This window comes from Passer domesticus, chromosome 1, assembly GCF_036417665.1.
Source record: "Passer domesticus isolate bPasDom1 chromosome 1, bPasDom1.hap1, whole genome shotgun sequence".
Classification (NCBI taxonomy): Eukaryota; Metazoa; Chordata; class Aves; order Passeriformes; family Passeridae; genus Passer; species Passer domesticus.
In genome coordinates, this window is record NC_087474.1 from 65,452,705 (window position 1) to 65,478,382 (window position 25,678).

General features: G+C 39.5%; 1 protein-coding gene across 14 annotated transcripts in view; it reads left to right on the forward strand.

Annotated features, from left to right (window-relative positions):
- The window catches only part of TNS3 (tensin 3), a 206,930-nt gene that overhangs the window by 22,372 nt on the left and 158,880 nt on the right, over nucleotides 1-25,678 (forward strand). For 4 of the 14 annotated variants that reach the window (XM_064421580.1, XM_064421549.1, XM_064421588.1 and 1 more), the window contains 3 exons: nucleotides 10,486-10,597; nucleotides 13,590-13,646; nucleotides 16,061-16,108. The gene's annotated coding sequence lies outside the window, so the exon portion shown is untranslated. Of the gene's footprint in view, nucleotides 1-10,485; nucleotides 10,598-13,589; nucleotides 13,647-16,060; nucleotides 16,109-24,461; nucleotides 24,575-25,678 lie in introns of those variants that run through there. The other 10 variants (XM_064421562.1, XM_064421571.1, XM_064421551.1 and 7 more) reach the window with 6 other exon arrangements.

Genomic DNA, 25,678 nt, shown 5'->3' on the forward strand with positions numbered 1-25,678 from the left:
GAAACATGCATGTAAACTCATGCATGTAAAATGTGTGTACCTGCAAGAATTCATCTGCAGTGGGAAAAGATTTGATTGGAGATTCTGTGTGTGAGATGATTTAAAAAAAATACTGGTTACCTGGCAACATTTTGAGGTTAAATGCCTGATGTATTTGAATTGTAACTTTTCTTATGCTCTTCATTTTTTCCCCCGGTAAACAGAATAAACCAAGTATGTTCAGATATGGCCTTTCCCCCCCTGTTATGTAAATAGATGAATTCTAGTCTTCAGCTGTCTAGTTCTGAATATGAGGGAGTTCCAGTCATGATGTAATAAAAGCAGTGTTATAGTCTCAGAGAAGACAGAGTTCATTTAACGAAGAAAAATAGCCATTGACAAACACTGAAATTTCATGGAAAGCAAAGGATAGTCCTTTGCTGCTTTCAGACATTTCCTTTCTGTGGTATTTTCCCATACAGAACAAATGTTGGCTTGCCAATGAGATGAGGATAAAATAGACAAGCTTTTCCGTGTCTGGAATAGTGATTGTCTTAATGGGCTGTCCATCTGTCTCCTAATTGCTATTCTACTTATACAGATGCCTGAGCAGTGGAGAAATGGAGGTGTTGAAACAAAAATGCAAAGAAGTGATAAAATAAAGGATGTGAGATCTGCTGCTATTTTATGTGAGGAGTGAACCTCAGGCTCCCCTGTTTGTTCCTGTTGGGAGGAGTGGGAATGAACCACTGCTCTATACAGGTTACTGATTCCTAGCGATATTAGGATAAAAGAGAGCAGTGAGGATTTGGCTGGAGAAAGGCAAGAAGGTTGTGTTCCTACAGTAGGCGTGTCGCTCTGCCTCCATTCTGCTGGAAGAAATGTTAGACTACTAATGGGCATGCAGACAATCCTGGGTGCTGTTTTTCTTCAGCAGGTGTTACCTACCTCTGTGCAGATCTGAACCTATTATTTTCTGGGCTGAAATCTCGGCTAGATCATAGAGGAAGAACTTTTTGGAAAATTGCAAATACGAAGTTTGTATTTGTTGTTTAAAGTTGGAGGTGGTCAACTTCAAAGTTTAAAAAAGGAAAAGAAATTTATCTAATTACCAGTCTTCTTCAAACACTATTCTCTTATGTTATGTTTGCATCCTGTAGAAATAGTTTTTCAAAGAAAGCTGATAAGTGCTTTTTCTCAAGAATTTAAAATTTTGAGAAGAGCACCTGCAATTGATGAAGGACCTAGATGGTCTAGATAAAGGACCTCCTCTGAGGTGAACTGTCTACAAAGGACAAATGTGCATGAAAGAATAGTACATGAGACACAGATCTACTTTCAGAGTACAGTGAAGATGCTATTATATTTAGTAATGGCATTCTTTGGACAGGTCACTCAGTAGAGTAGCTAAGGCTCTGGACCCACATTCCAGAACCCAATGCAAGACTAGATTTGTTCTGCTGCTTCTCTGTTGCATCTTGCGCTGCCTTGTGTCTGACTGGCTTTTAACTTGTTAGTTCAGAGCTGTAAGTAAGAAAGCTAAGTTGAAAAGCTTTGTGTGAGGGCCAATACAATTTTCCTTTCATCTACCAAGGTGTTTTCTTTTATTCTAACAGTAGGAATTAGAAGCAGGCATGTCTGGAAATCTAGATCTAGAGTACTAGGCTGTATGAATAGGCTGTGGAGCAAATTTATCCTTTTAGGTTGTTAACTTGAGACTTTGAAGTATGTGTCAGATCCCAGCCTGTATAAAAGCATGTGTCGCAAGTCAGTGTGGCAGGGTTATGAAAATGGTCAGGGGGATGTAACAGTTGCTTTTTGGGAAGGGACTGAAAAGATGGGGACTCTTCACTTTGGTTTTCCAAAAACATAAAGATGTTGGGTAGGTTAACATACAGGACAAGTTATGTAGACCCATGATGCAGAAACTAGTAAGCATCAGACACAGTGGGAGTTTACTTTAAAGTGAACAAATAAAGATGTCACCATGATATTTTATGAAAAATCCTTTGCTATGTTTTTTCCCTCCTGGGAAGCTGAGGAGCCTCAGGAGAGAAATGTAAACAATAACTATCTGCTGCTGTGGAATGCAACAGATGCACCTGTGATTGGGGCATGTTGGTTGTTTCTAATAGCCAATCACAGATGCAGCTGGCTCAGACTCTGAGAGTCAGAAGTCTTTGTTATTCATTCAATTCTTGTTCTTTCTAGCCTTCTGATGAATCCTTTTCTCTTTTAGTACAGCATTTAAATATAATATATACCCAAATATAATAAACCAGCCTTCTGAAACATCGAGTTGAGATTTGCATCTCTACACATGGGGCACCAGACACAACATAAAGATATCTTAAGCAAAGGAGAATATAACTTTTTGGAATATTCTGCTGTAGAATATTGTGGGGCAGATAGTACCAATATGTTCAAAGCAAGAGTTTGACAGAGCTAGTGGGAAATGGGTTTATTAGCATAAATGGGGAGGATGGGTCTGTGATAGACCTTCTAGCATGCTTGTACATGCAGGAGCATGAAGGGAGTGGGACACAGAAGGGATGGGCCTGGCTTGCTCTGTTTGAATAGTTTCTCTAGTTTCTGTCTGAAACAACAGTGAAGTACTTTTGTGAAGGAGGTGGATGTTGTGCTAATCCAGTAAGGCAGAGTTATGTTTTGAGCCATGTTTTTTGCAGTTGGCTGTTAATACACTGAATAAACATTGAGTGTTGGTGCTTTTCACTTCTGACCTTTTTCTTTAAATCTGTATGGCTTGTAAGGTCATTTGGACCCTGCTTTTTAGGGGCTTTTTTGGTTGGATTTGTTTATTTATTTGTTTTTTTGAAAAGTGTGTAGGTTTGAAACCCTGGTACCTGGGAAGAATTTCTTATGAAAATAATGAAAACCTGGATTTTTTTTTAGTCTGAGAAACTACAAAGGCCTCTGCTGCTTGAAATTGTAACACCAAGTATTTTCAAAAATCTGGCATAAAAGTACCTTCTGTCATTTTTATGTTACTTTTTTGGCCCCTTATACTTCTATAGTAAGGCAGTTTTGTACTACCAAATTACATTACTTTTTTCTTTTTGACATGAACTTAACTGGTTTGGTGAGACATTTTTTTCCTCACTAACTTCTCCATGTGCTGTCACTTGAATCACAAGTCAGGAGCAGACTCCACTTGGAGACATATTGCTGGTTCAGGTTGTATGATCCTAAGTCATACCTCTCTACTCTAGCTTGGTCTATTTGTTAATCTTTCTTTGAAACACCTTGAATGAATGAGGAGAAAATGGGGTATCTATAACAAACATTCCATTGTCTTTGAAATTCCTCTTAAGTTATTTAGTAATAGTGTTAGTACTATAACTTGCCATTTGTGTACATTTTAGGATGTGTGTGTAAAAATAAAACCATGTTGTTATACATACACACACATATATATATACAGCCAGAAATGCCTTATTTCAGCTAGTGTAAAAATACTTCAGTGTTCTAGTTCTTTCGCCACTATCCCATATTCTTGTCATGTAGCATAGGTTCTACAATATTTATACATTCATTGGTGGCACTTGTGGATGTACTTAAATGTGCGTGACAGGTTTAGTTGATGTCGTTTGGTTAAAATACAGTGAATTTGAAGCAGTAATATGTTTTCCAAGAGATTCTCATATGAGAGCTTCAGGGAATCTCATATGCTATGCTCTTTGTTATTTCTGGGAAGTTCTTAATTGTATATTCATACTATCCTTGTGTGAGACTTTTGACGTAATCACTTTTTTTTGTCACCAAGAAGTTGTGGTCTGCCCTGTTCTAAAAGCCAGGTTTAGAGGGAAGATGGACAATATATTACTTGGTCTGTATGCACAGTAGGCATTCTTAAATATTTTTCTGGAAATGAAATCTGCAGCAAATGTGGAGTACCAGTTCAGGAGGAGGAAAGTTAAAAAATCCTCTTTTACTGCATGGAGAGTAGAGAAACTCAAAACTATTAACTACTTTGTTTCATTGTATTGTGTATTGTATTCTCTGGGAAGCTCTATCTCATCAGTATTTGCTTGAGGAATGCTGGTTATGGGAAAGTGTGGGTAACCGGAAGAGATTTTATTATTTGATTTTTCCCTGGGATCTTTAAGTAACTGGGCAGAAATCATGAAACTTCTGTGGTGCATTTCAAGTAAGAAGGGAGAGTGGAACTAGAGAAGTAACAATGAGCAGACTTAACAGAAAGGACTGAGAGATGACATTCCTCTGTTTGGTGTGCTGTTTTCTTGTTAGTGATACAGTTTATTTATATACCTTAGTTTTGCAAAGGTTTCCTTTTTTGAACTGGGGCTGAGACTTTTCACGAAGACTTCTTTTAGTCATCTCTTGTCTGAACTTTTATTTTGGAAACATCTATGGACATTTTTTTAGCCTATGAAAGGTGGTGAAACACCTATTTTGCTAATACATTGCTGGCCCCTCCCTCCATGTGTTTAAAATAATAGTTGTAACCATTACATAATCCAGTGGATTTAAAGCTACGTTGGAGAGTAGAAGAATGCACAAGGAGAGTCCTAGGAAATTGCAGTATAGGTTGCTAAGTTAGAGGATAAGGAAAAGGAATTTGTATGACCACAGGTGGGAAGTGAACAAAGCTTTTTTTTTTTTAATATGATTCTCTGTCAAGAAGGAATTGCTGTACTGGTATTGCCAAAAACAAAGTTGTGGATCTTGACTGTTTTAATCTACATTGGATTAAATTTCAGTCTGGAGAGTTTTTTGTGTAAACTGCCTTTGACAGAGTTGCTGTGAAATTTGCATTTGATGATGTTTAGCCTGTAGCTACCTAGTGAAAATGCTCTGTCATGAGTATTATTTGAAGTTCATCAGCTGATGAGGACAGCTGAGGATGCATCTGTAAGTTTTTACACAGTCTGCAGAGTTACATTGATATAAGTCTGGGACAGAGTTCCAGCTTCATTAGATTTCTGTGTGCCAAAGAGAGCACAGCATGGCAAAATATTTCCAGAGTAATTTTTATAATGCTATCAATTGAGACCACATGTAATTGCAGCCTTTTCTTTTGACAAAACCTGAGTCTGGAGCCAATGGTTCTACGCTGTTTTCTTCCTGTTTTTGCTCCTAACAATTATGTGCACTTTGGATTCCGATCTTGAGCCTCATGAAAGTAGCATTGCTTGCTGTCTGGTGTATTTGCTTTGCCTTACCTTCCCATCCCCTGCCCCCACTTTCTTTTTATATATTTTTTCTTTTTCCTCAATGTCTTTCTTTGTGGTTCTCCACTAAAGCTGTACCAGGTGACAAGAAGAAAACTGGTTTTTAGGCTTCTGTAGATTTCACAGTAGGTTATGCTGAGTTCTCATATAAAGAGACTGTAAGTTGTGGGTACTGAATTTCCTAAATGAACTGTTTAACTGAATCGCTTGCAGAGCCCACAGTGGCCTAAAATGAACAACAGGGAACAAAACATGCATATTTTTAAATACAGATGCCAAGACTGCAATGCAGAATATTTCCTGAATACCACAGAGAAAAATTGCGATTGTTTTTTATGTTATAAATTGAATTGACAGGTTGACTAGTTGATCAACTAATGTCAAGACCTACTTAGACTAAACTTCAGTATATAAACTGTGAGTCTTTCTTTGAAATAGTAATTTCTTAAGGTCTTTCTTTGTAATAGTGCAAGTGCCAGGGTTTGCAAAGCAGTGTTTTTGTTAGGTAGGAAATAAGGAGAAGCAGGCCTAGCAACAGAATAAATTTACAGTGAAGTTTATCCATTAATTTCTTCAAAAGTGCAAGCTCTGCTGAACTCATTTTCAGAGAAAGTCACAAACCTGTCCCAAAAGTAAAACTCTGCAGAGAAGAAGGAATGATAAATCTAAAGTAAGAATTGTGGGTTTTTGTTTAGAAGTCTACAAAGAGAAACTGCAGCAACCAGTGGAGATTGCTTCACCCCCCCCCCCCTTTTTTTTTAAAAATGTGTATGTAGAAGAGGCTATGAGGGACTAAGGGAAATGAGGGACTCCCAGCTCTTTGGGAACAATGCCCAAACCCAGTACAGAACCTCCTTGTCTTGGATTAGAAAAGTAACCTGTGTGTAATGACACTTTTTCTTCCTCCCAGACCCTGTCTCCTTAAAAACATCTGTAGTTTCAAAGGCAAAAGAACCAATCATGGCAAAGATTTTTCAAAACTAAAAATTTTGATCTGTTTGCCATCAGCTATGTTCCTATGTAATTCTGGAGTTCAGCTATTCTTTTTCTTTATTGTTTATTTTTGATATGAATCATACTTCTGACAATATCATCCAATTTAACCTGAAGTAACATGCTGCAAATGTCATACAGGGGAATTTGTGCCTTTGATTTCTACAAGGAGTGATCAAAGTGTCTAATTATCCTGGTTTTAGCTAGGGTGGAGGTAATTTCTTCTCAGTAGCTGTTACAGTGCTGTGTGTTGGATTTGGTATGAAATGGTGTTGATAACAAACTAATATTTTGTGTTTTGCCAAGTTATGTTTATACTAAGTCAATAACTTTTTTCTCCCCCTTGTCTCACACTCTGCTGGTGAGGAGGTGGGCAAAACAATCTGGGAGGGAGTGTAGATGGGACAGGTGACCTGAACTGACCAAAGGGATATGCCATGCCATAAAACATCATGCCCTGTATGTAAAAAGTGGGATGAATTACTGAAAGGGTGGCCAGTCTGCATTCAGAAGGGTGATCTGGCATCAGTCAGCAGGTAGTGAGCAATTGCATTATGCACTGCTTATGATTTCCTTTTTATTATCATTCTTATTTACCATTGAGAATTAAGTACAATAATAATTATTAATAAATTGTTTTTATCTCAACATACAAGTTTCACATGAATTCTACTCCCCATTCCATGCAGGGTGGAGGGGAAAGAGAGAGAGGAGCTGACTGAGCAGCTGTGTGGCACTTTATTTCCATCTGGGTTTAAACCACAGCAGACCTCTTCCTGGGTTTTGGCACCAAGAAGACTATAGTGGGTTGACTCTGACTGGATGACAGCACCCACCACAGCTTCTCTATCACTTTTGTCTGCAACTGGACAGGGAAGGGCTTGTGAGTTAAGGACAGAGCCAGGTGATGACGCCGCAGCCTGGATCCCGGGAGAAAGGGCGAGCCTCGCAACCGGCTAGCTGCCCAGCCCTTTTCCTCCAAGCGGCGCCACCGAGTGGCCGCTCCCCGCCTCGAGCTCCTTTAGCCGGGGCCGAGGGTAGAGGTTCGGCCTTTCGGCTGGAACCTCCCCTTCTCCCTGGCCTGGCCGAAGGTGGGCACCCGCAGAGATTCCTCCTCGACGCTGAGTGACACAAAGGGAGAGAGGGACTCTCTGGTGGCAAAGTTCCAAGACGTTTATTCTTCCCCCGAGAGAGAAGTGGCGCGATTGTTTTGTTGTACCATCTCGGAAGAAGCACACTCAGGAAAGAACCGGGAGAGCACCCATGACAACAGCTTATAAAGGGGGGCAGTCCCCCGGGAGGAGACTGCCTACAACCAATTAGAGATTAGCAAGGAGGAGCATAGGGTGGGCTTACATTAACATAACACCAATGAGGCAGAAAGAAGGAGGGGTGAATACATAATAGACAAATGCATGAGAGGAAACAGACAGGAAACTGACACAGAACTGACTTTCTGGTAAAAGGGGTACAGCAAACCCTAATTGACAAGCTGCAGGTGATGGGTTTAGAAGATTGACAAGGGAGGATTTACAAGTATGGGAGGGGTAAAGGGGATTGGCATGAGGATTGACATAAAGAAGGGCGGGAAAAATGGGGTAAACAACTCTGGAAAAAACTATTTTTGAAACTGTACAGGGGGGTGTGGAAAAAAACATTTCATAATGTAGGAAAATCTAACATATTACAGTTAAAAATCCAAAAACACACCACAACAAGGTGACTTGCCAAATGCCATCTTGGGCAAACTAGGCTCACATTAGAGATATTAATTTAATTTGTTGTTAACAAAATGAGAGCAGGCAAATAAAAAATGAAGTTAGACCTTAAAAATACCTTTCCCCACCCCTACATTTTTACCAGCTCTACCTCTTCCCTGCCCGCAGTGCAGGGAGATGGGGAATGGGGATGAACATCAATTGGTGACAAGTTGTTTCTGCTGCTGCTCAGGGAGAGGAGTCTTTCCCCTTCCTCCAGCATGAGGTCCCTCCCATGGAAGATAATGCTTCATAAACTCCACTGATGTGAATCCATCCCACAGGCTGCAGTTCTGCATAAACTGCTGCAGTGTCGGTCACTGTTCCATGGGTTCTTTGAGAACAGTCTTTCCCGGTCCTCCATGGAGTCACAAGTCTTACTAGGAAACCTGCTCCCTCCTCTGCAGGTCCCTGCCAGAAACCTGTTCTAGCACAGGCCTCCCATAGGTTTACAGCCTCCTCTCAGGCATCTATCTGCTCCAGTGTGGGTCTCCTCCATAGGCTGCAGGTGGATTTCTGCATCCCTGTGATCCTCCGTGGGCTGCAGAGGGACAGCTGCTTCTCCATGGTCTTTAACACAGACTGCAGAGGAAGCTCAGCTCCCATGCTTGGAGCACCTCTGCTCCCTCCGTCTCTACTGACCTTGGTGTTTGCAGAGTGGTTCCTCCTATGTATTCTCACACTGCTCTTCTCTGGCCAAAATTATATCTGCACAATAACTTTTTTCTTCTTAAAAATGTTATCATAGAGGCATTACTACAATTTCTGATTGGCCTAGCCTTGACCAGCAGTGGCCATTTTGGTGCCAGCTGGCATTGACTGTGCTAGAAATGGAGGAAACTTCTATCAGTTTCTCATAGAAGCCACTGCTGTAGTCACCCTGCCCATCAAAGCCTGGCCATGCAAACCCAATACATTATTAAGCACTATTAAGCATTATTAAGTATACAATTCAGTTGTATTTCTCAAATGTTTCATCCTCTCTTTTAGACTTCCAAGGATGTGGACTAGTAAATTATTTCTCTCACTAAATTCTGCTGATTAATATACTTTATTATGGGAAAGATTTTCCTGAAAGTTTATTCCTGTAGTCTCTAATTTATTGTTTATAGATGTAAGTGAATTATCTTGAATTTACACTGCGGGCAAGACCAAAAATACTTTGTGAAGCTATTCTTAAGATCAAACTGACTGTGAACTCCCAGTGGGGATAGCCTCTGAGTCCCCCCACTGCTAAGTGTGGTCAGTTGTTGTAATCTGTGCTCCTCAGGGCTTTTGTGGAGTTTTGGATAGGCCCATGTGGAGGCTGTATGTGAAAAGTGTCATTGATTTTTGTTACTGTTCTTGTGTCTGTCGTGTAGTTGTGTTGTAGTTATTTTTGGAGTCAATAAACCTTTCATCTAGAGTGATGGTGAAAGCAACTTTAAGGTTGCTTAAAGCTACAAAGAAATCTTGTGATACCTCTTTACCATGTTACCGTGTGCACTGCACCATGCTGGGAAGCTCTCTCAACCAATGCACAGGTGGAAGTCTGGTGCTACAATGGTCTAGCTTTCTGCTTCTAGACACTTGTGCTAAAGCTCAGCACAGCTGTTAGTGTTGAATGCAGGCTTGATTGCAGTATTTTAAGGACAGTAAGGTGAAATATGAAATGGAAAATGAAGAAATGTGAAGAGTGCTTGGAAGTTTTCACGGTCTGATGAAATGTATATTTATTTCTGAATAAGTGACTGATATTTCTTAGAAGTCTGCCAATGAACACGAATGTTGTTCTGCACCTTCTAGAAAAGATAACAATAGCTTTTGGTAGCCTTCTCTGTTTTTCTACCTAAATGTTTCCTAAGTCACAGAAGCCATAAAATACACGTTGCAAATATGGTATCAACTTCTTGAATTCTGTCCCCAGTTAGAAATGTAATAATTGCATTATGTTTCAATATGATATTTCAGCTACTGTGGAAATAATGCTATTTTAAACTAGTCTATGTTTCTTATGCAGGAAAGAAACAAAGGGATTTTAAGGCCTTGATTAAATTGGCTAATTGGTGATAGGGCAGTACTTAGGATATTTTTAACCGGTTTAAACTGAACCAATGCTAGTTTTTTTTGTAGATAAGACCTTACATCAGATGGCCATATGGTGACCCTGTGTTGGGTCATATCATAGACATTGTTCTGTATTTCCACTTAAAAGATAAGTTATAGAGGGAATTGTGAAATTATGATAAAAAAATAATTGCAGTGGTCATGTCCTTATATGGAAGAGGTTCCTCACGTTCTGTTGTCTCCCACACTTGAGAGTGGAAGAGCAAGGATGAGAGAGTGAGTGAGAGCACTTTCATATCACTACTATTATACTGCTAAATATAACATTACTGTTAAATTGTATTATATACAGAAGTATGCTGTTAAAGTGTTTTATATATGTACACTGTTATATATAACACCACTGCTATTTTTATTATAAATTATTTATATTTCCCTTAAAATTATTACTCAAAAGCTGAGTGATTCTCACTTTTTTTTATTCTCCTTGCTTCCAGCCTCAAGAAACAGCTTCAAGGTCTCACACCTTCAAAAATAAGTCTTTTAAGAAATCCAGTATATGTGGATTCTGCAAACAAGTCATCAAGAGACAAAGAATTTCCTGCAGAGGTGAGTAATACATGATGTGGTCTTTACCTTCTTGCTTTGTTAAAAAAATGAGATTTATGTTAAAGTTTCTAGGAATACATATTTCTGGTAATTCCTCTTGGACTAAGTTACCTTTGGTTTATTTCCTTCCTTAGTACAGCAAGGGTCCCTGCTACTGTCAGGGAATAGCGTTCTGTAGTAGGTAATTGGACTTGTGCTTTTACTACTATGCTATTGAGACAGAATAAGGCAGTGCCTGCTGAGGATCTGTGAGGGGCATATGAGTGACATTTGCACAGTGGATGACACTTGGCTCTGGAATTCAGTCTACAAATGAGGAAGTGTATGCCCCTTGCTCCCTAAGGCATGAAGGATTTATCTATGTTAATTTGTAAAAAAAAAAACCACAAGAGCAGTTGTCTATTTACTTTAATTTTTCCATTTGCATTATGCTCTGTCTAATCACTCACTGAAAGAATGAAGATCTCCTGGATAACACAGACTAGAGACTTTCTGCCTGCGGCATTCCTACCTGCACCTTGATGCTGTTTTCCCTCACTCATCTCCCTTGCTGTGTAGAATTGTGCATCCTTCCATCTTCTCCATGGGCTCACCTGTGATAAAATTAAATATTGGGAAAGCTTAATAGGTCTTTGCTGCAGGTTGTCCAGGGATAGGGCTTTTGATCCCCTGGTTCCAACTGTTTAATGTTTGACACTTGTTATTCTTGTTACGTTAATCAAGAGTTTCTTTGCTTGCTATATGCATGGTTTACTTCCTAGAATGAGAGTGTTATTGTCTGTTCATTTAAAAAGTAGTTGCTGTTTTCACTTAGAGGTGTTTGCACCAACTTCAGGTTCTAGTTGGATCTCGTTCTCCCATCTCCACCCTTCCGTATTCTTCAGACACCTAGGATCCCTCTGAGGGTTTGAGAGGGAAGTATGAGAGGATGTGGAAGGAATGTGGCCATTTTTTGAGCTGTGGTACAGACTGCACCATAGAACAGCTATATATTCGGCGTTATAGCTATCATCATTGTAGTGGTAATTATGTGTGCGTTTCTTTAAAAATTTATTCTGTCTGTCGTTCTGGAGGTTGGTTCCAAAGCTCTTACGATTTAGTTGTTTTCAATTTAGCAGAAATTTTGGAAGGAAGACTGTTCAGTGAAGGAACTGCCTAAAGACCCTCTTGATCAGCTTCAGTGTAAAAATTACTCTATCAGAAGAGAATCAGAACTTTGATTCATAGAATTATTTAGACTGGTAAAGACCTCTGACATCATTGCGTCTAAGTGCTAACCCATCACGTCCAAGTATAACACTATGTAAATCATGTCCTAAAGGGCCACATTGATGTGTCTTTTAAATGCTACTTCCTTCCAACACACTCCCCGTTCAAATACATTCATGTCTGTGATACATCTGTGTCTATATCTAAGTCAGTTTTGGATAAAAAAGCTGTGAGTGGGTGTTGTATAGGTTTTTAGTAGTATGTGGTACTCATTTTGGGGGTGTGTTTTTTTAGCCCTGTCTTGTAAATGTGGTGCGTAAAAACTTATTGTGAACAATTAATGTTTGAATGAAAGGTGCCTTTGAATGGTGTCCCTTTATACTTTTGTCGTGGTTTGGCCCGGAAGTGAGTTTCTGGAAAAGTTGTGGTCAAACCAATCAGTGGCCAAATTTGAAATTGGCACCTGTGGGTGGCCACTGAGGATTTGGATACGCCTCTGAGAACACACAGGGGTTAAACGCAGAAGATTCCCAGAGGACTTCCTCTTTTGATCCAGTGGTGAGTGGAGTCTGAACCTCTCCCCTGCCCAGCTGCGTCTGGGTGGGGGAGGGGAAGGCCATGCGGCCTGTGGGGAGGTAGGCTGGAGCCCTTAAAGGTGCAGGGGTGGAAGACACCCCCCCCCCCCCCCCCCGGGAGAGAGTGATAGAGACTGTGCTGGTAGCACAGCCGGCCAGAAGCGGGGGATGCAGGGAGAGAAGGTGCCCGGCAGCTGTGGGAGTCCTGGGCAGACAGAGGTGAAGATTTTAACCCCTTTCTAGAATAATGGAAACCTTACAAATCCTGAATCAGAATGAGGAGAGAGAGATGACGGACTGACGAAATGGGCAAGTGTGAGGAAAGTTGGAAGAGGTGAGAAGAAGGTGGGAAGAGATGATGGAGTGGCCTTGGGCTGGACTCTTTCTTGTATGGCCATGGACAGACCCATGTTTTTCCTGTGACCCAGAAACTGTATTTAGGGGGAGGCAATACCTTGGAGTCAAGAGTGAAGCAGTGGCATGAACAGAGACAGCTGAGGAGGGTGTGGGATGCCCTCTGTCTCCACAGAGAGGAAGATCTCTGTTCATGAGGCCCCTCGGCCCCAGGGGATGAAATCTTGGGGGGACTGGTGTCCCGAAGTTGAGAGACTGCTGCTTCTGGAACAGGGTGGAGCATCTTTAAACAGGGAACCCTAAAAGCAGTCCTGGCCAATGTCCAGTGGTGAGAGCACTGGACAGAGCGGGGGAGAAGTCACGAGGGCCGATGTTCTCTGGGCGGGGCCATGAGTGACACAGAACCACAGGAGGTTTCAGTTGTGTTTCTGGGGGAAGCCTATGGTGCAAGGGGGGACTCCTCTCTCCCTGATGGATTTGAGGGTTGATTATTTGAGGGGTGATGATGGACTGGAAGTTGATTACCTGAGAGATGGTGACTGGGTGGAGATCTAAGCTGTTATTTCATTCTGTGGAAAAGGGAGGGGGGAGGAGGAATGTATTTGGAGGGTTTTCATTCTTAGCTTTGTGTGTGTTCCTTTTTAGATATTGTAATTAATAAAGTGTTGTGTTTTTCCCTCCATCCCCAAGTGGGAGCCTGCTTTGTTCTGTTTCTGGGTCACATCTCACAGTAACCATTTTGGAAATACACCTGCCATGGGGGCCCTGGCATTGTGCTAGGGTCAAACCATGACAACTTTCATTCTGTCCCAGTAAAGCATTCATAAAAGTTACAGGTTTTTTTTTTACAAAAGCAGTGGCAAAAAGGAAAGAGTTGAAGGAGGGGAAGCTCCTGGCTGTTCTTCTGCATGGTAAGCATGTTTGTCTTTGATACAGATTCTCATTATGAAGGACAAAAAGTTGTGGATTGATTTGGACAGTACCTGCATATCTTGCAGTAAGCCCAGGACTGCACAACTCCCCATGTCTCTTCAGCGCTACCTCAAACTTGAATGTTCTGGTTTGATTTTCCCTGAAGTACAGTATAATTTAATTCATGGCTAAGCAAATAATACATAATAATCTTGCACATTTACATAGTTAGCAAAAGGCCACTAGAGTTACAGGAGCTTTTTGATTTTTTTTTTTAAGCTTACCCCAAATGTTGAATGTTCACTATTTTACCTTCTTTGTAAATGTAGAACCCCCTGCTGAGGATCCCCCTGATGGGGAAATCCCTAAAATGTTCTGTGCCAGTATTGAGAGACAAATGGGACTTGTGGTTTTTTTGGTCTTCAAGTTGCTGTTTATTTTTCTTCTTATCAAAAGTTCAGCACACTGTCCATATCTCAGACTTGGCATACAAGAAGAAGGCACCAAAAGTCACAGGGCACACAGGTTCAAGGTCTTTTAAAGCTATTTTGTCCAATTGACTCTTAGAACATATTTTATTTCTTCCTTTCTACCAATAACTAATTATTTATCTGTTCATGCAACATCTGCATTGTGGTTTTTTCTAACCAATCACTGTGCCACCAACACTGCAGAAAATAGAGTAGATGAAGAGCAAGAAGGATTTCAGACAATGCCCAAAATCTTCCATCTTGTCTTCTATCTACCTCCATACTAAAAACCCACAACTCTTAAGTTTTTCACCCTGTGATAAACTATACAACTATCACACACTCATAGACTTTAATTCATCCCAGAGTGTTGGAAGCTTCCTCCATGTTTGAAGGTGGAAAGCAGTGTTCTCCTGGGTATCAGGACTTCTCAGGACAGGCAGAGAAATATTCCCTGTGCAACAGGGTTCCTATTGTATTTGCAGGGTGCCCCAATGAAGGAAGGAACGATGAATCTGACTCCATGTTCTCAGAAGGCTTTTTTATTTATAAAATTTATTATTTTATGATGCTATATTATATTAAAGAATCCTAAATTATACTAAAAAATACAGAAAGGATACTTACAGACGGCTAAAAAGATAATAATAATGAAAACTCGTGACTCTCTCTAGAGTCCTGACACAGCTTGACCCTGATTGGCCATTGAGTCAAAACAATTCACATTAGAAACCCAATGAAACAACCACCTGTTGGTAAACAATCTCCAAACATGTTCCAAAGGAGCAAAACACAGGCGAGGCAAATGAGATAAAATTGTTTTCATTTTTCTTTAAGGCTTCTCAGCTTCCCAGAAGAAAAATCCTGGGCAAAGGGATTTTTCAGAAAATATGAATGTGACAGGTTCCAACAGTAAACAAGTGGTCATAAGGATGTAATTTCTGTCCTTACAAGTGGATTTCTATTTTATTATTTTTACTTCATATTTTATATTTATAAAATAGGTGCTAAAATTTCTTTTATTTTCCTTTCCTTTTAAAAATTATTATTTATCTTTGTGTTGTGACTAAATAATTTTTAGTGTAGAACAGAGAGCTCTGAATCTCTAGACTTCTTGGCAATTAAAAAAAATGGAGACCAGATTTGGGAGATGTGAGTAATTTGAAATAATAAAGTGTAATTTCACAGCTCTTAGAACATTGATGTGATGGGTGAAATATATGTGAAAAGTTGAAACACTGTATAAATGTCTTTTGATGAAACTCCCCTTATCTCCAGTTGACAGTTAAGTTACCTAGTTTAGGTTTAGCTGCTAGTGTGGCTTTACATGCAATACAAAGCATTCCATAAGCTAATTTTTGAACTTGAAGCAATGAATGGTTGTTTGAATGAATTGAGTATCTTTTTGTTAATCTAATGTAGCTATGAATGTGCTTGTTTTGGAAATATATATGTTAGAGTGATCCAAATAGGAGTTCTTGTAGAATTTTAGTTCCTCTGTCTTAGGTGTTTGTTGTTTTTTTTTATTTTTTTGAAACCTTTTTCCTGGATGCTTTGACTACATTTGAGTTTTGCTTTCTTCCTTTGATACTTTCTTACTTTAAACCTTGTATAAGTGTAAGCTGGAGGTGTCAAATTATGTTGGTATGTGCTGTTAGCTATTGTAAGCAGAGAAATGCTTAAGATGATATTATGTGCAAGCTGAGTGTAATAAAGAATACAATTTATCTTCTTGTCTTATTTGTAAGATATTATCCATCTTTAAATGTGAATTGTAAATTGTGTTAACATGTGTCTTATTCATTTGTTAATTGGCTTATACTTACTATTGGCTTATAGTAAGTAAGTCCTGGACTATTTCATTGAGCAGGTTAATGATAGAAACTATATTCTCATCAAATTGCAATATCTGTGTTTAATCAAGTGCTTTCACATGCTTACAGACCATAGATCAAGATTTGAAGACAATTGGAGCAATTCTTCTTTAAGAGGTTTGATATTTTCTTTTGAAATTCACTTGTTTGTGACTGTGCTTGTGGTTGGCTAGTGATCCACTTAATATCTTGCTTTTGGGTTAGTTGGAGTTACTCAATTGAAAAAGCCCTCTGAATTTAATCAAATTCATTGCTTGTCAAATTTATGGCAAGTCAAAATACGTTTTTTTTTTATTAAGACTCATATGGACATGACAAATTGTTTGGGCATACTCTGTGTCTAAATATATGTGTATTTAATTTTATATTATTATATTGCAGGTGGTTTTATATACTCTGTTTTTCAGTAAGTGTTAAGATCAGTAATAACTTACAAGCATCTTCATAATGTGCAAAGAATGTCTCTTGTTAGAGTCCTGACAGACACACTAGAAAGCTTGAAATTGAATTTGAACTGCCAAACTAGAAAGCAAGAATTTGTATCCTGCTTCGGTTAGTGGCATTACAGTTGGCTCTAAATAGCAAAGAGTGCAGTGAGATAGGAGTGTTTGTGTCAGTCTGATTTCCATTGAGTGATCTTTGTGAATTAAGGTTCTGTAAGGTGTTTACATGGGTGTATTATGAGATCTATCTATTATATATATATATATATAGATACACACACTGTAACTTCAACATAACTAAACCACCTTCTTGTTAACTATGGCAATGGGCATTGGTTGATTAACCATAAGATCATTAGTTATGGCAACAGGCATACCTGTCTACTCATGTCGATGTTATAACATGGGAAGTCTTTGAGAGAATGAAAAGATTGTCATCAAATTGAAGGGAATTTTCATCATATCACTGTTTGCTCTCTGTGTGGTGTTTGTACACTTTTATGTTTTCTTGAGGACTGATCCAGCAAATCAGATTGTCTTCTGCGGGATTGTTTTAAGATTGCTTTGAATCTCTTGTGTGTGTGGTTTAGACTCGCCAAGAAACAGCAGAAATCAAACCAGAAAACCATACTATTTTCCAAATTGGTTAACTGCCAATTACCTCCAAATTTAAAGCAGGACATGCAGCCTGTAGGACCAAATGGCATGGTCTGTTTTTGTCCCTATAGCAGATTAATAACTTACAGCTCTGGTAAACTCCAAGGAAGAGAGATTACAAATTGCCCAAGCAAGGCTGAGTTAGGTTGGGACCCAGGTTCTTGCTGTAAAATTTCATTTGACTGTCAGTCTTGTTTGTGAAGATGTCCAACTGAGACTGCGTTAACTGAAGCAGAGAAGCTTTTTAGTGACCCCTCAGAAATGGGTGGATGTTGACTTGGATATGACTGACACAGAGTGTACTGTCCTAGAAAGAAGGAGAATGAAAAAAATGTGGACTGCAGCCCATCTGTGGCATTAGAAGGTTGGGATTGTCAGCCCCTCTTCCCTAGATAAAAGTTGCACCCAGTAAATAGCAAGTTCCACTGGATTAGTAAAATGTACTCTAACACAATTCCTCAAGATATGCATTAATATTTCAGAGTTTAGCTAGTGAGACATGGAAACTATGCGCACCGTGGAAGTTTTGTGCATAACAACAACACAGACATGAAAGGGAATGATGATTAAAGATGTACTGGAGCATATAGAGATACAAAAGAAGCCACTGTAATCAGTAGGCACTACACAACTGGTACATAAGCATTCTGGCTGAACACAGCCACTCTGTAGCTGAGAGTGACAGTAAAATTGACATCCTTTGATGGAATATTTGTACCTTAGTAAAAAGTCGGGGAGAGGGGAGGAATTTTGGCAAAAATCTGAGGTAAGTTCCTACTAACTTAAAAATAAAAAATACACAAGGCAAAGACCTCTGTGGAATACTTACTGTTCACAGCTGTTACATGATGTTTCAAAAAATTGTCTGTAGAACCTGAGTTCCCTATTTGTTTACCTCAGAAGCACCAACTTAATGATACAAGAATTTGATCTGTGATTATTTAATTTAAAGTTAACATTTAAAGCTTACTTTTAACCTTAGTGCTTCTAAGTTTTTTAAAAAGCTGTAACTTCTCTTTATTATGGCCAATAAATAATTATATAAGAAGTAAATTTGATCCCTCACCCCACAGTTTTTGCCAGCAAAGTCAATGACTATTGGCTATTTCATCTGATATTCCTGCAATTTTATAAGCTTAGCCCACTTGAAGGGAACATAAAATTCCTAAGGGCAATTGGAAATCAGAATTATCTGCTCTAATGGGAAAATCTGAAATGAAATGCTAGTATCTTTAGAGTATATGATGTGAATGTGACAAAATTCATATGCTATGAGAGGAGAGGAACCTCAAAGTAATATTGATGCATTTCAAAAACAACTTCACCCTTCTAATTTTCTTCAGAACAAGGGGCGGGACCAGGGGAACAACTACAATGGGAGACAGAAATAATGTATAGGAAGATAAAATTTATTTAAAGAGGTGGATGAAGAAAATTGTTGTAATACTGAAGAGTTTGTTTTGGTACATGAAGAAAGCTTCAAGACCCTAACGCAGGCTACAAGCGTAACATATTGATTATATAAGCATATGTCTTAGGTTGGAAATGCAAGATGTGGCTAGAGGTGTGTATTCTGTTGCCATCTGTTAGAGGTGGGGCAGTTATCTTCTGTTAATTGGGCCACCACTGAAAACCAGGTGGGGCAGTTGTCTTTGCTCTTCAACAACCAGTCCTCCCTCTGGAAAGTACCTCCTGTTAATGGGCCATTGAGTATCACTGCATGACTGATAAAATTCCATCATCCCATTGTGAAATGCTCCACCCAGGGGGAGGAGCCAGGCATTCCTGCCTGAATATAATCTGATATTTGGGACACCACAGTCAGCCTTTTTTACTGGATATCCAGGGGAAGACCAGGCCCATCTATAGCACCACTAGACCTTCAGAGGAAAACTACACCCTTCTACAGGATCACTGCTTCAACGGAGCCACATCTGTCACTGCAGTAGGACTGCAGCCACCATTTAATCGGACTGCTACGAACACTCTGACCAACAGGGTGTCAGGTCATATTCTGACTCTGTTGGTGTTGTTTTTTATTACTGCATTTTTATTTTTATTTTTTCCTGATAAAGAACTGTTATTCCTACTCCCATATCTTTACCGGAGAGTCCCTTAATTTCAAAATTATTATAATTTGGAGGGAGGGCGTTTGCATTTTCCATTTCAAGAGAAGCTCCTGCCTTCCTTATAGGACACAGCATATCATATTGATGATTTCTTTTTCGTAGCCCATATTATATTTTCATCTGTTGGTGGTCTTTGTTGCATTTTTTGTATGAGCTTTAAGAACAACTGTGAATCAGAACCTCCAGGTCCATAAGGTTTTACCCACATAATCTAGCAACATCTGCCTTCTTACTTACTTTGGAGATCACCCATTTTAAGCTGATCTCTTTTTATTTTTCTTTGATCCTTGCTCTTAGCATAATTTATGCAGGAGGTATTTTCAAGATCCATCACAGACATGCAAGCTCTTGAGATCTTAGACTGTCTGCAGCTGAAGACAGAAGAAAAACCCGGAGACAGTCCAGCCATTTTTTGGGTTTCATGTGAGTTGCTGTCTACAGTAATCCACAGTCTTGTTGGAAAGGTTTTGTGGATGAAATGTTGCAACATGGGTTTATCTTTTTAGCTGGAGGAAGGAGGTCTAAAAATTACCTTTGTTTCTAAACTGGAGTAAGGTTGATTAATTGACAGGCAAGTGTACCTTAAAAAGATCTGAGAAATTAACAATGTGAGTATTTTTTTAAATGTTAAAACATTTTTATTGTTACTACTGTTCTGCCTTTGTAAACCTTTTGTTGTCAAGATTTTTCTACAGGACAGGAAGAAGGTGGGAGTAAAGGAAAAGAAAGGACATGCTATTGCAGCTGTAGGACCAAAATATTTTTTTCTTTATAAAGATTTTCCACAGCTGTTGCTGGCAACAGCTAGTGGAATATTTCATCTGTGGGAAGGTTCATTCACAACTCTGCATTGCCCCCCCCCACCCCTGCCCCCCATCAAAATGCTGATGTTCTGCACAAATTTCCCATAACTGTCTGTTAGCCTGGTCATGGTTTAAGAAAGTCTGGTTTTCAGTTGGGGGAGGTGGTTACTTGTGGGGAGCCTGGTGTTGCCAACGAGCTGGCTAGTTTTGACGAACCAATCATCTGGCCAGGTTTGAAGACTGAGATCCCGTTAAACCACTTCAAAGAAGTGAATACGCATCTGTGGAAAAGCACTTTTTAAAACTAAAAACATCAGGGAAAGCTTTCTTGGCTTCTGGCTTTTGAGGAGGTAGCTGGCTGACCTGGCCCTGGGTGACCAGGTTGAGCAGGGCTGGGCCACGCCTGCGTGGCTGGGCTGGTGCTGTGTGGCCAGGTTGGCTTCACCCACAGCACAGCTGAGATTTCTGCCCTATGAGGGATGGTGCATGGGCTTTTGAGCCCCTCACCAAGGAGCCTGCTGGGCCCCATCCTGGCAGGCGGCTGGGGCCTCTTCCCAGCAGGGCTGGGCCCCTTCCCAGTGAAGCCCGCTAGTCCTTTGTTCTACTGGTGCCGCTGTGCCACGCTGGCCAGAAGCTTTATCAGCACCAGGAGCAACCATGCAGTGGGGACCAGCACAAGGAGTGGCCCCATGGTTGGCGCTGGCTGCAGCCCTGAGGCCAGGAGTGGCCGGATCTGGGGTGGCTGTGTGGCTGCCACCAGCCTGGACTGGGAAGGGGCCACAGGGCCGAGACTGTGCAGATGAAATTGGCATGACTGAGACAAAGGCACACAGCCATGGCTGCCTCAGCATGGCTCATAATGGACTTTGTTTGTTTAGCCACTTTTAGTGAGCCATACTGTGGACAGAAGGACAAAACTGTCAGCAGCAGCTTTTCTTGGTTTTGGCACTCTGAGTGAAGGAAAAGCGCTAAGTAAAGCCAACAGCTGCCAAGGTTTGCACGGTGTCGGCAGAGACCACATCAATAGCAGCGAAAGACACAGCAATTTCCCTGATGCAGAGCCTGGATAAGATCAACCTTTGAGTGCTATAAAACTCTATAAAAACTGTTTCAGTTGATAAAGCTTGAGAACAAATGAACCTATGAACACCAATACTCTACCGAATCAGGAAGAGGAAAAGGTGAAGAGATGTAGGGAAAACAGTGTGAGACACTGATGTCAGTAAAGAGGCAAATCAAATTCTAGATGGGAGAGGATTGAGGAGATGCCTTAGTCTTGGACTGAAGTTCTTTGATGAGGCTATGGTGAAGACATAAATTTTTGATATATCTGACTTTGTTTTTTGCCTGTAATTTGTGAAGTACATGGGGGGATGCGGCATTCACTTGCAGCCCATGAAGAAAGGGCACTCATGCTGGAGTGTGTGGATGCTGAAAAGCTCTAATCTAATAAGAAGCTTGAACAGAGAGAGATGAGATAGAAGAAAAACCTTGTTCCCAGAGATAAAATAATAGAACTTTTGTTTTTATGCTAAAACAGCTCATCCTTAAAATTAGTACCCTGTAAGTTGACATGGCCCATGAAAGCAGCAAGACATGGGAGGGACTTTCACACTGTTTCTGCGAACAGATTTTCCTTACCCAGGTGGCTGATTGGCTGTGACATGGAAGCCAAGACTGCTGAGAGAATTGTTTGTTGTGGAGAAGTCTCCATAGCATGGCAAGAGCGACTCCTCTCCTGAGTGGACTGAAGAAAGATTATTTTTAGAGGTGGTAAACTGATTGAAAATTCCAAGTTTTGTCTCTTTACATTGTTGGTGGGAAAGAAAAGAGGGTGTGGGGGGAGAAGTGTTCTGAAGGTTTATTCTGATTTTTTTATAATTTTTCTTTAATTCTGTTAATAAAGTTTTCTTTATACCCTTTAAAGTTTTGAACCTGTTTTACTCTCCTCCTCCTAATCCATATTTCACAGCAAGAAATGAGTAAATAATTTCTAGTGGGTACACTGCTGTTTGACCAGCATTAAACCCACTACATATACTGGTGTATTGACTGGGAAACTCAGATTGGCGAACCAGTACCACTACAGTCTTCTCTTCAAAAACAATGGCACTGTCATGAAGTAGTGGGAGCAATATTCAGATGAGGAGACAGTGGTTGGCTGAATATGAGAAAAAGAACAAAAGAAAATGAAGGATAATATTTGAAGCACAGGAAATGCACCAGCAGATGTTGCTGTAATGTGGCTGTTAGAGTAGTGAGATCTTTGGCATGTGGCTTTGGTAACTTCTTAAAAATAGAAGTGTTTATTTTTGCATCTAATGACTAGTATTTCCAGCTAGTCTATACTTATCCCACCCTCTACACAAAGTGGGCTGGGAGAAGAAATGCACAAAACTGCCTCACACAAAATTGCATACCAATTTATTTTTAATGTTGCACTTAATTTCTGTGTGTCTGATTTTCATGCTGCTTTCTTTTGATTTTTTTCTTGAGTTGAATTGTTGCAAAGTTGGTAGGAGCAGGTCAGCAGAATTTTTTTTTTCTCATAATCTGATCACAACATTATTAAACACTTGTTGAAATAAAAATAGCTGGTAGACTGCACTTGTAGCAACATTTCATCCACAAAGCCATTTCAACCAGACCGGTTTGCTGTAGCCAGTAGGCATTTGGGAGATTTTGGTCAAAAAATGGCCTCTTCTCCTTCTCTACCCCAAGGAGATTATGTTGTGGTGACCATAATTTGCATTTTTAGAAACCAAATCAAGTTATTTTAACAAAAAGAAAATACATTTTCTTCACAGCCAATGACAGTCCTGATATTTTGTGCATGATATTTCCTGCAGGTGTGAGCTGTTGGTCAGTAGCAGTATCACTAGACTTCATATTAAAATAGCTGGGCTCTACCATTTCTATTACCCTCTGACATCCATCTGTGCTGGTATTTAAGAGAGAAGTCTGGAACTATAAAACTTTAGTCTTGATTACATGAATCTTTTTATATGCTTGGTTTAGATTACATTCTGTTGTGAATTTTCGAGAACTCTTCTATTACTGTCAAAATCTATCTTTAATAGCATGTGTCTGTTTTGTTGAATTGGAGTTGCTGAGGGAAAGAAAGCATCTTTCAGACATCTAGGCCTTTGATTTGATATCCCAGTTTTTTTAGTCACCAGGAAGTTAAAAATTAATATCCAGGCCTGTCTGGTGTATGTTTTTGGAACAAAAATTTTTGTTAGGGATTAGAAAGGTGTTAAACTGGGTTACATCTCTTTGATTCTCTACTAATATGCAAGTTTCTACCCCAAGAGTACTCCTGAATTCTCTTTTTTCTACCCTTTCCATACATGGTGGGGTTTAAAAACAAACACACAAAAACCTATCACAGAGGATCTCTTGATAAAAGCTGTGATTAAGTGCATGGTTGTCTTTATAAACCAGCCATATTCACTATGTGTGCATTGTGATGGAACATGTGAAACATTGCCATAACATAAGTCCATTAAATACTTAAATGTGTCAAGGTGCAGAGCCCTTACCAGACAGAGAAAAGTTTCTCCTGGTAAAGCATAAATCATTCTGCAGTTTGTTTACAGCAGTAGTTTCTTGCTTTGTAAATACATTGCTAGTGGTTTTCGCTTCTTACACACAAGAATGTAAGAAGCAGAACTTTCATTTTTCAAAACCTTTGGAGCTTAAGTCTAAAAAATATGATTCACTATGCTTATTCTTCTCTCTTTACCCTGGCAGCAATATTGGTAACTTGCAGGAGTTAACACATCTTCATTTTGATACCCTTACTCCCTTTTTCTCCCTGTTGTTTAGGAGCTGTTTTGAAGTGCAGTAAATTGACTAAATATGGCTTAGTCTCTATTTTGCTACTAGCCAGCTTGGGACAGTTTTTCTTGAAGCTTCTGAAAGACTTAACCTTGACAGCAACTTGATGACTAAGTTTACATCTGACTTGAGTGATTTGTTTCCAGAAAAAAACTGTAAGAGCTGTTGTGTTACACAAGTGCAGAAAAAGCTGATTTGCGTGTACATGAAAACTTAAAAAAAAAAAAATCAATGCTTGCATTTAGTTATCAACAACTTTAATAGAGACTTTGTGTTTTGGTGATATTTGTGATTTGGTTTTACATGAACCAGTAGCAAAATAATGGAAGTTGTCATGGAATTAAATCTGTTTTGTATTTCTTCTTGCCTCACAGGAATCTAGGTCTAAGCACCTATAAAGTAGATGAGACCTTATCTGTAATATCAGGCCTTTCTGTCAGGTTCACCATTTTATTATGTACTTTTTTTGTGGTTATCTTTATTTTTGGAGGAAATCTCAAAGTAGCTTATAGAATAAAGAAGTAATATGTATATTTTTAGAGCATTTTTTATCCTTTTTCAAAATTAAAGCTAATCACTGTACTTTGGACCTGATTAGCATAAGAGATGTGATAATCAGGATACCTTGGCAAGAACAATCAGAGCAAGAAGATAGAATCAAGAAAGAAGATTACATCAAGACTTCTACAAGCAAGAGGTGTTGCAAAATGTGTAAGTTTGTTGATGTGATGATTAACCCAATCATTGTAGTAAAAAATTACTAGCTTTCCTGGAATAGTACATAAGCATATGTAGTCCACAATAAAGAGATTCTGATCACCTCTCAGTCTCCCTGCCTCCATTGCCAATAAACCATACTGATGTAAAGTATGGATTCTTCTAAAAAACTGACAGTTTTGGTATGTGAAATAATTTAATGAATTTAGCCATTTATCCCCTATGCTGTCATGCAAGAAAATTGAGTTTTTCCTCATGATTTATGAAAAGTCTTCCATTTGCTTTAAGGTTGATAGAGTTTTTAGGTGGTATATATAATTATCAATGCTAATAGTGTATTTGTGTGAATGTTAATATATTTTGAAAATAAAGAAACTTGATCCTGTAAGGCACTATGAACAAAGAACTTGCTTCTAACTTATATGTGGGGAAAATAAATGAACATAGCATGTTGTCCTAGGGTGACATTATGATGCTTGTATCCCCAAACGTGTGTTCTGTTCATGCTGGATATTGTATCCTGTGCCTTCAAGACTGGCTCTGAAAGCAAAGGAAGGGAGAAGAATTTATCAGCCTGCACTTACTCCTCCACATTCTGCTGAACTGTGTTGTCTGGGCACGGAGAAGGCAGAACAGTTTTTTGCTTTTTAGTTAGTTTAGATAGCTGAGGCAGAAAAGTTTTGTGTGGTATGCTGAATAAATAAACAGTTCCTAGAAAAGGGTTTTCTTTCCCTTTTCTTGGAACTGTTTGAACCTGCTAAGAACTGGGACCTGGGGAGCACTGAGAGCTTGTACCTTGTGGCCTGCTGGGGCCTGCTCTGGGCAGCAGCCTTTCCCAGTGCTGGAGAAAATTATAACACAATAACCACCCACAGGAGAGACTTTCTGAATTTCTCATCTCTTCAGAGCAGCGAATGAGTTTCGTCATCTGGTATTGTTAATTTTTTTTGTGCTGGGGAGTGCTTTTCCTGTTAAATAAACAGGTTTTTTCCACTTCTCTCTGACTAAATTTTTCCCGAACCAGTTGAGCAGAGGGGCCATGTGGGTTTGCTTTCTGGTGGGCCCCTTTTGGAGATTTTCTCCCAAATCTGCCCTATA